General features: G+C 41.4%; 1 protein-coding gene and 2 non-coding genes across 4 annotated transcripts in view; 1 reads left to right on the top strand and 2 right to left on the bottom strand.

Moving 5' to 3' along the window:
• The first annotated feature begins 2,803 nt into the window (after positions 1-2,803).
• Positions 2,804-12,685, top strand: part of fam184aa (family with sequence similarity 184 member Aa) — a 64,901-nt gene continuing 55,019 nt past the window's right edge. The window contains exons 1-3 of one of the 2 annotated variants that reach the window (XM_028572344.1): positions 2,804-2,966; positions 3,462-3,503; positions 3,642-3,721. The gene's annotated coding sequence lies outside the window, so the exon portion shown is untranslated. Of the gene's footprint in view, positions 2,967-3,461; positions 3,504-3,633; positions 3,722-12,685 lie in introns of both variants that reach the window. The other variant, XM_028572342.1, reaches the window with a different exon arrangement.
• trnaf-gaa (transfer RNA phenylalanine (anticodon GAA)) lies at positions 9,792-9,864 on the bottom strand. The gene has a single exon. It is a non-coding gene; the product is annotated as a tRNA-Phe (tRNA).
• trnaf-gaa (transfer RNA phenylalanine (anticodon GAA)) lies at positions 12,139-12,211 on the bottom strand. Its single transcript has one exon. It is a non-coding gene; the product is annotated as a tRNA-Phe (tRNA).

Raw genomic sequence — 12,685 nt, 5'->3', positions numbered from 1 at the left:
TCCTAACCCCTGGAGGAGGGCGCCGAGGCGAGACACTCGGGACTCCACGGTCCAAAACTGACCACCGACCACCGAGCAGGTGATCCCGGTTAAGAGGAGTAGAGAGAAGCAGCTGGAGGCTTGAGGGGAAGAGGACAGAGGGATGGAGGGACCACGGCGAGGATGGTCACATTTACGCACGGGTGAACTGCATTGCAATCCCCCTCTCCCCCTTCCCTCTCTCTTTTCTCTTTCCTCTACCAGTGCACCAATCTCTCTCTCTCTCTCTCTCTCTCTCTCTCTCTCTCTCTCTCTCTCTCTCTCTCTCTCTCTCTCTCTCTCTCTCTCCCTCTGTCTCTCATCCTTTCATGTTGTCATGAATGCCTATTTAAATTAAAGTGGTATCTTGTCTCCAGCTCTGTCTGCCATGTTTCACACTTGAAGCTGCAAAATTAATAATTGGGTCAGGATGGACAAACAATAAGTAAAACATGTCTCTGTGGAATTATTATAATGAATATTGTGAGTAATTCATTACTTCATTCATATATTATATTCCATATGTGAAATGACAAAAACAAACATGTGATAAACATGTGAAATGTGTTCACATGCGCTTTTTCTTACAGACCTCTGAATGAAGACAATGCACCCCCTTCAATCAATAGATGCTCTGTGTCTAATTGCTCCTATTTGTGGCATCTTGCACAGGCTTATAAAGTCCTGAAAGAGTTCATTTCCCCACACCTGTAAATAGAAAACCAAAACCAGTACCAGTTGTAAAAAATGTACTGTTGTAAGGATGCTGCTGTGCTCTGTGATGCAGTGATGCTGAGCTCCAGGTAAGTTTCCCTAAGGGGACAATTAAGTATATTTCATCTTATATCAAAGCATCCCGGCATGCTGTTTGTTGCAGGTAATCTGTTTGCGGCTTTTGTTCCCACTGTCATTACATTTAACACACACTGTTCTATCCTTTCATAACTTATAAAAGCTCCATGTGCACTTGGCAATTGGATCTGTTAGTTAACTTGTAGTAACATCGTCGCTTCAAGCCTTCAGGAGTCATTCAAGCGCAACAAATTGGATAGAAAAACACTTCATTTATTTCCAAACTGAAAATCCTGAGCTACTTTTTTCTAGACATGTTCACACTCGGCTGCCCTAGGGCTGCATCAGGATTCCCCAAACGGTCCCAGTGGTGGTAAAGTAAATATACCTTTTCTTCAATGTGTACTTTGTCCTCCACTACATGTAAATGACAGCTGCAGTTCATAGTTACTTTGCAGGTTAAGACTTTACACAGACAACATGATCATCTTGTAAAAATATGATGAATTGTTATATATTAAACTACCCAAGACTATGGAAAGCAAAGTTGGTAGTTTACATAAATGTACATGTGAATAATTATCACATTCTTTCAACAGTCCATGTAATCCATTTCAGCCAGCGTAGGCCTATATTAGTCAAAAAAGTGAGCAAACAAAGCAGTTGAGTCAACAATGAATTGAAGCTTGTGTAGCATCGCATCACTGCGCCTAGCAAAGAACTCTCATTGTAGGAAAGATCGAAAACCCAGAGCTACTGTCTGCAGATAAAACCTAAAAAAACACCTGCCATTGCTGCCGCCAGTGAAGTGGTGAACTCCTCACTAAACCGTTACAGCAGAATGGTGTCAATCAAATGACGGGATGCAAGAAGGAGGGAGGATTGGGTGGGTGGGTGGGTGGGTGGTGATGGTGGTCATAATGCAGTGGCAGGGAGAAAAATGACTAGTAGCCAGTTAAAAAAAGATGGATTCTTGTTATTTGGTCATCATGTTAAAAGAATAGATGTAATGTTATGTTGGTCCTATTCACCATCACTGAAGTAGAGGACTTGATTAGTATTAGTAAGGAAATACTGTCCTCTACAGGACATGAAGAGCAAGTGAAGCAATATCTAAAGTATTATAAGGGGCAATCACCATCTAAAATGTCACTTAGGGCCTACTAAAACATGTTCATGCTTTTTTTAATTACAATTAAAAAAATTTAATATAACCCACATCCGTTTTAGAAGGCCTATTAAACATATTAGTCATGAATACAGTACTTGTCAGGCCATTAAGGGACTTTTTTATTAGATTTTTTCAATAAGTCAAAGTGCTTTCAGAACCAAAAGTGATATTAAGATTTGTAATGCCTTTGTTGGTAGGGCTGAGTACCGAATTAGATACTTTTAAGGCACTGACCGAATTGCCCTCCCCCAGCTGCACCCAAAGGGAGAATCCATCCTGTCTGAGAATAGGATTTTCAGGATTGATTGATTGATTATTTGTTGTCAAGCTTTATCCAGTTTGATGGCCTCATGTGACTCATTGAAGTGACAAGTGATAAGTATTTGTGGTGTGGGTTTGCTATCAAAATGCTTTAGGTCCATCTTCAACAAAACAAAGTTGTTGGACTGTATAACACAATATTGTTATGCATTACAGAATAATATTGTGAGGGGGGCGTCAAAGCGATGGTAAAAAATAATATATATATATATATATATATATATATATATATATATATATATATATATATATATATATATATATATATATATATATATATATATATATATATATATATATATATATATATATATTTGGATTTTCTATATGTAGCTGCTGTTGTGGGTTTCTAAATCATTTCTGCATTTCCTCAATGTTATTATATAACATTTTAGAGGACTAACAGACTAGAGAAGGCGCCCTGTCTCATAAGATTCCATCATAGAATGTTGACGTAGAGGAGGGAGGAGGAGGGAGGGGGAGCGGATGTTCGCCGTGAGCGCCGAGCAAGCAGTTACGAGTAGTGAGTTGTCGTCTATGGAAAAAGATGTATAAAGCAAAACAGCTGTTAGGGGCTAAAAATATACAAAGAAAAGGGGAAAATGAGAGAGCATGTCAAGGGATTGCTACAGCAGTTAAATAAGTGGATGGCGAAAGGCAACAGGTAGGATTTAGAGTGCTTGGAGGAAGGCATATATTCATGTTAACAGACTAGCTAGCGTTTACTAACACTCGGAATATAGCAGCCGAATGGGGGTTTATAGCTTAGAATATGCAAAACCGAGGTTGCCGAGCTGAAAACTGGTAAATATAAGGTAGCATGTACAATAAATGACAAGAATCTGGAACACATAACTAATGCAATAACTCTGGTTTACCATGGAATCATGCATAGGTTTGCCAAACTTGGAGGCTTGCAAATATTCATGTTAACAGACCGGCTAGTGTTTGCTAACTTAATGCAAACCAATGTTGCTGATAGCTACGTTTAGATTTTGGTTAAACCCTATGGTACCAATCCCATGCATGACATATCTCAATTTTATTAATGTAAAATAACAATTGGTAAATATAATACATATATTTAAAATACAAAATGTTAAAGTAATTTCAACAGCAGCGCAACCTTACTGCATAACAGTGACTTAATTTCATTCAGGTGTGAGGATGGTGGCTCAGGAACGACAGGGGAAGGCAACAGGTAGGTCTAACATTAGGGGGAAGTGTAGGGGGAGCCACTTGATACCAACAGATTCATTTCTTAATATTATTAATATGGAAAAACTAATGAAAAATCTATTACATAATGTTTGTTTGACAATATGTCTTAGTTGAGAAGAACACAGGCAAGGAGTGAATGAGACGAGACATGAGGTCGGTGATGGCATCAAGATGAGATGAGACCAGTGATGACATCAGGTAGGAGTTCTATTAGTTAGACCACACACAACTAAATGTCCAGTATGGTTTGAAGTTCTGTTGACCAACCTATTCACTGTGTCCTTTTTGGTGGGAAAGTAGTGCAGACAGAGATGAAAAGCCACTCACCACTCAAATCACATCAACCAGGGGTGATGATTAGGTTGTTGCTGCATACCTCTCTGAAACTGGGTAGTTGCATCCCTTTACCTTTGACTTCAGTAAATAATTTACTGAAGTCAAAGTTTATTAAAGAGTGTTTGGTGGACTCTGCTGCGCTAATATGCCCAGAGAAAAAAGAGACGTTTGAGAACGTGCCGCCTGATTATTAATATTAATTAATATTGTGCAGAACTGAGTTTAGCCCTCCACAACAGTCCCTGTTTCTCATGTGGCTTGGGAAAATTAATTGCCCACCCCTTCCGTAGGACACGTATGTAGGAGACTGGTTAAATTATATATATATATATATATATATATATATATATATATATATATATATATATATATATATATATATATATATATATATATATATTAGGGCTGTCAAACGATGAATTTTTTTAATCGCTATTATCGCTGAATTTCTCTGGTTAATTGCATGTTTTATCACATGATTAAAATTCTATTATTTTGCATTTCAGAACTGTTTTTAAGTACATATTAACAGTGGAAAGCAATTCTTACCAGTGTATATTGATGGGGAATCGAATGAATGCAAAGAAAGTGACTTTAGGAACTTGATTTTAAGATTTGTATTTGTTTATTATTTATTTACTGTAAACAAAAGAAAAATGTGTGAATCTAGTCACACATTTGAATCTAGAGTCAATATTAGGTATTGTTTGGTTTGGATACCGGTAATAAAGCGGTACTTTTAAAACTGCCTGAACTGATACTTATTAAGAAAGTAAAAAAAAAGAAGGGTACTAAACAACAGTTGGCGACATTAAAGAACGGCTTGTTAATTGCTAAGGCCATATGGTCAAAATTAAATGATTTAATAATAATGAAATAACTATAATAATAACTTATTTCACTAGTAAATAGCTGTTGAACAACAAAAACAATCACCATATGGGAAAAGGGCATTTAACAATAACTTTGAATGCACCACAACGCTGTAGGTTACCAGTTTCATTGAACGCACCGTCTGTGTTTTTCCGACAACAACAGCTGCAGATTGTTACATCCCGGTGTCTGAATCCTCTACAGTGAAATACAGACACACTTTACACCGTTTAGCTTTAGCTGTCAGCATTGTAACCTCATCTCATACGGGCTACTTAGGTCTGTAGAAGCTAGCTGCTAGTCTGGGCTGTGAACTTTAGGGTCTAACCAATTTATGGAGTCAAAACATGTGATTTGGCCTTGGTTTGCATTATAACTGTTGTTTATGTTTGTGAAGAAAAGAAGGATGGCCATCAGAACTAAAAATGTATGGTACTTTCACTTTCAATTGAATGTTTGAAAATGTTTTATGGGATGGTCTGAACTAAAATTGCACATCATACCTTTCTAAGGGTCTTAAATGTCATGTGTAATGTTTTATGTTGTTATTACATGTTTATACATTTGTATAGATGTTTATACATTTGTATGGATTTGTCTTTAATTAAAAACAAAATAGTTTTGGATTTATGACCCCTTGTCCTATTTTCACTACATGGGAAACAGTTTTTTTTAATGTAACTAAGTAACTTTTACTTAAAGTACATTTTAAATGAACAACTTATTACTTTTACTTGAGTCATTTTTTAGATAGGTACTTTTACTTGTACTTGAGTAATATTTCATCTAAGTATTGGTACTTTTGCTTGAGTACAATATTTTAGTACTTTTTCCACCTCTGGCTCTTGTAACGGGCCAGTTGGGTAGCAGACTGCCATGAGTCCATGAGGCTAATGTCTGATAACTCCACATTTTCATTGTGATATATTGTGATTACATTCTGAATCTGCAGCGTTCGCTGTCAGGTAAATATAGTAGTAAAATGACTTCCTCTGATGTAGAAGTAGCCTACCCTGTAAGTCAGTATAGGCTATACAGTGGAGTTGCATATTAAGTGGTTTATAACTAATTTTGGGGTACAATGTGGTTTTGAAAACTTCTACAAGCAGCAATACCACAGGCCAAGCAATCGGCCTGTTCCAAACATGCACATTTTCAACGGGCACTGCACTAGTTTAGTAAACAAACAACCAATGGTAAAACATATGGGTTCCAACAGAACTTCATAAGGAATTTAGTGACAAACCGGACCAGCACTTCTAACCATGTGTCCCCAAAACACCGGTCCAATGCTGCCGAAACCAAGGATAGAACCAGCTTCTCGAAAATATGACAGATATTTCAGAAGTCAGCAACTTTCCACATACCATTGGGGGTATGTTCGTGGGAATAACACAAAACCTTACCCGCTGCTGCAGAGAGAAACAGAAACGGCCCAGCAGAGCTGCTCCGAGGTCCTTCCACATTGAGGAGAACCACTGCCGCAACGTTCCGTGATCAACTCCCTGTGGACAGTGTCTCCGTCCAGTCATCCATTTAGTTAACAAAAAACAAACAGTAAAACGTGTGGCTTCCAACAGAACCTCATAGGGAATTAACGAAAACTTGGTGCCCATCAGGTGTATAAGAAAACATCTCAAAAAAAGTCAGCAAATTTCTACATTCTCTTAGGGGGCTGTTGGTGAGAAAACACAATAGGGACCTCATAGCGAATTTAGTGACAAACCCGACCAGCATTTCTAACCATGTGCCCCCAAAACACAAGATCAATGCTATTGAAACCCAGGATTGAACATGGGACCATCAGATCTTCAGCCTAACACTCACCCAACTGAGCTAGCACAGAAGTGCAAAACATGGTGCACATCAGGCACAAAACAAAACATTTCGAAAAAAACAACACACATTTCAGAAAACAGCAACTTTCTACATTCCGTTAGGCATTGTACGCGGGCAAACAAAAAAGTCCAACTGTTGCTGAAGAGACAGACAGAAACGGCCCAGTAGAGCTGCTCCGAGGTCCGTCCACAGCGGGCAGAACCACTGCCGCAACTTTCCGTCATCAACTCCCTGTGGACAGTGTCTCCGTCCAGTCTTCCATTTAGTAAACAAACACCCAATGGAAAAACATATGGCTTCCCACGGACACTCATAGGGAATTTAGTGACAAAACGAACCAGCATTTCTAACCATGTGTCCCCAAAAGACAGGTCCAATGCTGCCAAAAACCAGGCTTGAACCAGTGCCCTCTGGATCTTCAGTTTAATACTCTCCCAATTGAGCTATTTCAGCACAAGATAATTAAACTTGGTGCCCATCAGGTGTATAAGAAAACATCCCGAAAAAAGTCAGCAACTTTCTACATTCTCTTAGGGGGCTGTTGGTGGAAAAACACAAAACCTTACCTGCTGCTGCAGAGAGAGACAGAAACGGCCCAGCCGAGCTGCTCCGAGGTCCTTCCACAGCGGGGAGAACCACTGCCGCAACTTTCTGTCGTCAACTCCTTGTGGACAGTGTCTTCGTTCAGTCATCCATTTAGTCAACAAACAAACAACGGTAAAAACTTTGGGTTCCAACAGAACTTCATAGGGAATTTTGTGACAAACCAGACCAGCATTTCTAACCATGTGTCCCCAAAAGACCCGTCCAATGATGCCAAAACCCAGGCTTGAACCAGAGACCTTTAGATATGCAGTCCAACACGCTCCCAATTGAGCTATTTTAGCAGAAGATAATGAAACTTGGTGCCCATCAGGTGTATAAGAAAACATCTAGAAAAAGTCAGCAACTTTCTACATTCTCTTAGGGGGCTGTTGGAGGGAAAACACAATAGGGACCTCATACGGAATTTAGTGACAAACCGGACCAGAATTTCTAACCATGTGTCCCCAAAAGACCGGTCCAATGCTGCCAAAACCCTCGCTTGAACCAGAGTCCTTTAGATCTTCAGTCTAACACTCTCCCAGTTGAGCTATCTCAGCACAAGATAACGAAACTTGGTGCCAATCAGGTGTATAAGAAAACATCTCGAAAAAAGTCATCAACTTTCTACATTCTCTTAGGGGGCTGTTGGTGGGAAAACACAATAGGGACCTCATAGGGAATTTAGCGACAAACCGGACCAGCATTTCTAACCATGTGTCCCCAAAAGTCCAATGATACCAAAACCCAGGCTTGAACCAGGGACCTTTAGATACGCAGTCCAACACTCTCCCAATTGAGCCATTTTAGCACAAGATAATAAAACTTGGTGCCCATCAGGTGTATAAGAAAACATCTAGAAAAAGTCAGCAACTTTCTACATTCTCTTAGGGGGCTGTTGAAGGGAAAACACAATAGGGACCTCATACGGAATTTAGTGACAAACCGGACCAGAATTTCTAACCATGTGTCCCCAAAAGACCGGTCCAATGCTGCCAAAAACCTGGTTTGAACCAGAGTCCTTTAGATCTTCAGTCCAACACTCTCCCAGTTGAGCTATCTCACTCAGCACAAGATAACAAAATGTGGTGCCCATCAGGTGTATAAGAAAACATCTAGAAAAAGTCAGCACCTTTCTACATTCTCTTAGGGGGCTGTTGGAGGGAAAACAGAATAGGGACCTCATACGGAATTTAGTGACAAACCGGCCCAGAATTTCTAACCATGTGTCCCCAAAAGACCGGTCCAATGCTGCCAAAATCCTGGCTTGAACCAGAGTCCTTTAGATCTTCAGTCTAACACTGTCCCAGTTGAGCTATCTCAGCAGAAGATAACAAAACTTGGTGCCCATCAGGTGTATAAGAAAACATCCCGAAAAAAGTCTGCAACTTTCTACATTCTCTTAGGTGGCTGTTGGTGGGAAAACACAAAACCTTACCTGCTGCTGCAGAGAGAAAAGAAACGGCCCAGCCGAGCTGCTCCGAGGTCCTTCCACAGCGGGAGAACCACTTCCGCAACATTCCGTCGTCAACTCCCTGTGGACAGTGTCTTCGTCCAGTCATCCATTTAGTCAACAAACAAACAACGGTAAAAACTTTGGGTTCCAACAGAACTTCATAGGGAATTTAGTGACAAACCGGACCAGCATTTCTAACCATGTGTCCCCAAAAGACCAGTCCAATGATGCCAAAAACCAGGCTTGAACCAGAGACCTTTAGATATGCAGTCCAACACTCTCCCAATTGAGCTATTTTAGCAGAACATAATGAAACTTGGTGCCCATTAGGTGTATAAGAAAACATCTAGAAAAAGTCAGCAACTTTCTACATTCTCTTAGGGGGCTGTTGGAGGGAAAACACAATAGGGACCTCATATGGAATTTAGTGACAAACCGGACCAGAATTTCTAACCATGTGTCCCCAAAAGACCGGTCCAATGCTGCCAAAACCCTGGTTTGAACCAGAGTCCTTTAGATCTTCAGTCTAACACTCTCCCAGTTGAGCTATCTCAGCACAAGATAATAAAATCTGGTGCCCATCAGGTGTATAAGAAAACATCTCGAAAAAAGTCAGTACATTTCTACATTGTCTTAGGGGGCTGTTGGTGGGAAAACACAATAGGGACCTCATAGGGAATTTAGTGACAAATCCGACCAGCATTTCTAACCATGTGCCCCCAAAACACAAAATCAATGCTATTGAAACCCAGGATTGAACATGGGACCATCAGGTCTTCAGTCTAATGCTCTCCCAACTGAGCTAGCACAGAAGTGCAAAACATGGTGCACATCAGGCACAAAACAAAACATCTCGAAAAAAACAACACACATTTCAGAAAACAGCAACTTTCTACATTCCGTTAGGCGTTGTACGCGGGCAAAGAAAAAAGTCCAACTGTTGCTGCAGAGACAGACAGAAACGGCCCAGCAGAGGTGCTCCGAGGTCCGTCCACAGCGGGCAGAACCACCGCCGCAACGTTACGTCATCAACTCCTTGTGGAGAGTTTCTCCGTCCAGTCATCCATTTAGTAAACAAACAACCATTGGTAAAACATTTGGGTTCCAACGGAACCTCATAGGGAATTTAGTGACAAAATGGACTAGCATTTCTAACGTGTCCCCAAAACCATTGTCCAATGCTGCTGAAACCCAGGATTGAACTAGGGACCTTTTGATCTTCAGTCTAACGCTTTCCCAACTGAGCTATTTCAGCAAAAAGCACAGAACGTGGTGGCCGTTACGAGGAAACAAACCGCCTCGAAAAAATGAGAGACATTTCAGAAGTCAGCAACTTTCAGCATACCATTGGGGGCATGTTCGCGTGAATAACACAAAACCTTACCTGCTGCTGCAGAGAGAGACAGAAACGGCCCAGTAGAGCTGCTCCGAGGTCCTTCCACATCGAGGAGAACCACTGGCGCAACTTTCCGTCATCAACTCCCTGTGGACAGTGTCTCTGTCCAGTCTTCCATTTAGTAAAAAAACACCCAATGGAAACACATATGGCTTCCCACGGAACCTCATAGGGAATTTAGTGACAAACCGGACCAGCATTTCTAACCATGTGTCCCCAAAAGTCCAATGATGCCAAAACCCAGGCTTGAACCAGGAACCTTTAGATACGCAGTCCAACACTCTCCCAATTGAGCCATTTTAGCACAAGATAATAAAACTTGGTGCCCATCAGGTGTATAAGAAAACATCTAGAAAAAGTCAGTAACTTTCTACATTCTCTTAGGGGGCTGTTGAAGGGAAAACACAATAGGGACCTCATACGGAATTTAGTGACAAACCGGACCAGAATTTCTAACCATGTGTCCCCAAAAGACCGGTCCAATGCTGCCAAAAACCTGGTTTGAACCAGAGTCCTTTAGATCTTCAGTCCAACACTCTCCCAGTTGAGCTATCTCACTCAGCACAAGATAACAAAATGTGGTGCCCATCAGGTGTATAAGAAAACATCTAGAAAAAGTCAGCACCTTTCTACATTCTCTTAGGGGGCTGTTGGAGGGAAAACAGAATAGGGACCTCATACGGAATTTAGTGACAAACCGGCCCAGAATTTCTAACCATGTGTCCCCAAAAGACCGGTCCAATGCTGCCAAAATCCTGGCTTGAACCAGAGTCCTTTAGATCTTCAGTCTAACACTGTCCCAGTTGAGCTATCTCAGCAGAAGATAACAAAACTTGGTGCCCATCAGGTGTATAAGAAAACATCCCGAAAAAAGTCTGCAACTTTCTACATTCTCTTAGGTGGCTGTTGGTGGGAAAACACAAAACCTTACCTGCTGCTGCAGAGAGAGAAAGAAACGGCCCAGCCGAGCTGCTCCGAGGTCCTTCCACAGCGGGGAGAACCACTTCCGCAACATTCCGTCGTCAACTCCCTGTGGACAGTGTCTTCGTCCAGTCATCCATTTAGTCAACAAACAAACAACGGTAAAAACTTTGGGTTCCAACAGAACTTCATAGGGAATTTAGTGACAAACCGGACCAGCATTTCTAACCATGTGTCCCCAAAAGACCAGTCCAATGATGCCAAAAACCAGGCTTGAACCAGAGACCTTTAGATATGCAGTCCAACACTCTCCCAATTGAGCTATTTTAGCAGAACATAATGAAACTTGGTGCCCATTAGGTGTATAAGAAAACATCTAGAAAAAGTCAGCAACTTTCTACATTCTCTTAGGGGGCTGTTGGAGGGAAAACACAATAGGGACCTCATATGGAATTTAGTGACAAACCGGACCAGAATTTCTAACCATGTGTCCCCAAAAGACCGGTCCAATGCTGCCAAAACCCTGGTTTGAACCAGAGTCCTTTAGATCTTCAGTCTAACACTCTCCCAGTTGAGCTATCTCAGCACAAGATAATAAAATCTGGTGCCCATCAGGTGTATAAGAAAACATCTCGAAAAAAGTCAGTACATTTCTACATTGTCTTAGGGGGCTGTTGGTGGGAAAACACAATAGGGACCTCATAGGGAATTTAGTGACAAATCCGACCAGCATTTCTAACCATGTGCCCCCAAAACACAAAATCAATGCTATTGAAACCCAGGATTGAACATGGGACCATCAGGTCTTCAGTCTAATGCTCTCCCAACTGAGCTAGCACAGAAGTGCAAAACATGGTGCACATCAGGCACAAAACAAAACATCTCGAAAAAAACAACACACATTTCAGAAAACAGCAACTTTCTACATTCCGTTAGGCGTTGTACGCGGGCAAAGAAAAAAGTCCAACTGTTGCTGCAGAGACAGACAGAAACGGCCCAGCAGAGGTGCTCCGAGGTCCGTCCACAGCGGGCAGAACCACCGCCGCAACGTTACGTCATCAACTCCTTGTGGAGAGTTTCTCCGTCCAGTCATCCATTTAGTAAACAAACAACCATTGGTAAAACATTTGGGTTCCAACGGAACCTCATAGGGAATTTAGTGACAAAATGGACTAGCATTTCTAACGTGTCCCCAAAACCATTGTCCAATGCTGCTGAAACCCAGGATTGAACTAGGGACCTTTTGATCTTCAGTCTAACGCTTTCCCAACTGAGCTATTTCAGCAAAAAGCACAGAACGTGGTGGCCGTTACGAGGAAACAAACCGCCTCGAAAAAATGAGAGACATTTCAGAAGTCAGCAACTTTCAGCATACCATTGGGGGCATGTTCGCGAATAACACAAAACCTTACCTGCTGCTGCAGAGAGAGACAGAAACGGCCCAGTAGAGCTGCTCCGAGGTCCTTCCACATCGAGGAGAACCACTGGCGCAACTTTCCGTCATCAACTCCCTGTGGACAGTGTCTCTGTCCAGTCTTCCATTTAGTAAAAAAACACCCAATGGAAACACATATGGCTTCCCACGGAACCTCATAGGGAATTTAGTGACAAACCGGACCAGCATTTCTAACCATGTGTCCCCAAAAGTCCAATGATGCCAAAACCCAGGCTTGAACCAGGGACCTTTAGATACGCAGTCCAACACTCTCCCAATTGAGCCATTTTAGCACAAGATAATAAAACTTGGTGCCCATCAGGT

This window comes from Perca flavescens, chromosome 24 (genome assembly GCF_004354835.1).
Source record: "Perca flavescens isolate YP-PL-M2 chromosome 24, PFLA_1.0, whole genome shotgun sequence".
NCBI classification, from domain to species: Eukaryota; Metazoa; Chordata; class Actinopteri; order Perciformes; family Percidae; genus Perca; species Perca flavescens.
Note: the sequence above shows the minus strand (reverse complement) of the source record. Positions and strands in the feature narration are given on the sequence as shown.